This window comes from Aplysia californica, unplaced genomic scaffold (assembly GCF_000002075.1).
Source record: "Aplysia californica isolate F4 #8 unplaced genomic scaffold, AplCal3.0 scaffold00097, whole genome shotgun sequence".
In the NCBI taxonomy this organism is placed as follows: domain Eukaryota; kingdom Metazoa; phylum Mollusca; class Gastropoda; order Aplysiida; family Aplysiidae; genus Aplysia; species Aplysia californica.
The window spans coordinates 1582890-1585221 of record NW_004797367.1 but is presented as its reverse complement, the minus strand read 5'-3'; the positions used below and the strand labels follow the sequence as shown (position 1 = coordinate 1585221).

Here is a 2332-nt window from a genome sequence, read left to right as displayed (position 1 = left end):
GAGAGAGAGAGAGAGAGAGAGAGAGATGGAGGGGGGGAGGAAGAATTTTAGTACAGCTAAGAGATAAAAATTTTAATCAGTCACCAAGAAAGTAATGTCCATCTAAAAAACAACTAAATTATGGTCCCGTAAGACCCGATAACAGACAGATATAATCATATGAAAATGAAAATTGTAAACATAGATGTAAAAGATAGCTGAGTGCCATGTTACGTATAGCATTTTTAGAATTATTGAGGTCATAGGGCGTTGGGGTTATCTGCATTACATACCAGTAGTAATATCATTATCTAATCAGTAATACTGGATGTAAAAATTGACTGAATTCGTTTCCATTCTTCTTTTATTTTAACAAATTCTTTTTGTACTTTATTTGAACACATTCTTTATGTATTTTATTCAAACAAAATACTCTCTTTGTATTTTAGTCGAACACATTCTCTTGTATTTTATGTGAACGTATTCTTTTTATTCTTCTTTTATTCGAACACATTCTTCTTGTTCTCTATTCTTATGTCTTCATCTTGACATGGGACATGTCTACCTTATTCAGAGTAACCAATTCACTTCCAAACCCAGAATAGCATTTCACGCTCTACAAATGTTGAATCCCTTCTATTCCAAACCCTTTTGACTCACACAACACTATTTTATACTCATGGTACTTTTTTTCCCCCTGCTTTTCCGTATAAACATGTAACACATTTGAATTTCTTTAGCAAAAAAGTTTTTAAATACAAAGCAAAAATGGTTTTCTTTCTGATTTCTGATTTCAGTCACAAAGGGAAAAGATACCACCAAAATGGCTTGGTCAAATGAGAAATATGGTTTGGGAGAGAACAGTGTTAACAATTGTATATTATGTACTTGTACAAACAACGTTATTAAGCACTGAAAGAAATTGTGTCTCTGCTCCACATTGACGGTGGTACAGACGGTGGTACAGATAGTAGCTAGACATGGAAATGGTTTAAAAGAAACGCGTTAGAAAGGAAAGAATTAAAAAGAAAAGAATTTGAAAAAGGAAAGAATTAAAAAGTACAAAAAAGAAATCACCGTAGAGAGATGTCAGTGTAATGGCAATACGTTATAGCCAACATCTGTTTGCTCTTTTCATCCTTTTGCTATGTTTTAACACTCCATTTTGAAGTATCAATAAATATAATGCAATAATCGTATGTGCTGACTCAACATAAAAGGCTTTGAACGTCTTGCTCTCACTGAAAAAAAAGAGAAAAACCAACTATACAAAAGGTAAACGAGGCAGGGCCAGACCCAGAAAAACTTATTTAAAGAACTTGAACATATGGGTTACGGGTAAACACTGAGAAAATGTTGGATTTTTTAGAGGATTCTAGCGAAGAAATGACTCCAGACCCATAATCACCTATGCCTGTTTCAGATATGGCACTTTATGAGGAAGATATTGTGCCAGCATCCTTTCAACGCTGTCCGGTGATTTTAGAGACATGCGACCTCTGAATTTAACGCCCATCTCTAACAGGCCGAAGATAATTGAGATAGAAGCATCTTTGTAAATTCCTGAAATGTAGAAACTTAAAAAGGCCAGGTTTAGAATTTATTGATCCAGGTTCGTCTGTATTGTTGAGAAAGATGATACCAATTCAGTTTAGAGAAGGTGGAGCAGATTCTTCGACTCTCCTTTGTGTTCTTTACTCAGCGTAAAGTCACAGATTTGCGACAGACATCGACGATCATGGTTTGCCATTTATTCCTTTGCTCAAATGCTGACCTAAAGCAGTTGCAAGCACAGTAAAACGTTTACAAAACTGAAACTGAATGCTCTAAAAAAAAAAGAGCTCTGCATTATCCCGATCCTTTCCCGTCACCCATCTGCTAAGGCTTTCCAAGTAAGGTACTCGGAGTCTACCCCTGCTTCGTTTGCCTTAAATTTTACCAGCAAGAGCAACATGTTCAAGGCCGTTATGTCTATTGAAATGTCTGTAAAGTCTGTATGTTCATTGTTTTCTCGTTATTTCTACTTTGCTTGGATGTTCATTCTATCTATGTACTATATTCTTCCTGAAGAGAATATTAGACACTGTCATTGCGCAATCTAGTATAAGCCCACCAGCAATTTTTTCCATTTTGCGTCACTTATCCACCTTCTTGGTCTCAGGCTTATATGCACACACACACACACACACGCACACACACATACACACACACGCACACACAGATACACATACACACACACACACACGTACACGTACACTCCTTTCCCCCCACCCCAACCACACACACACATACACACACACACACACACGCACACACATACACACATAACAACCCCACAAACACTCACACACAC

General features: G+C 36.7%; 1 protein-coding gene across 1 annotated transcript in view; it reads left to right on the top strand.

Moving 5' to 3' along the window:
* The window catches only part of LOC101858618, a 6405-nt gene that overhangs the window by 1062 nt on the left and 3011 nt on the right, over positions 1-2332 (top strand). The window lies entirely within an intron of this gene.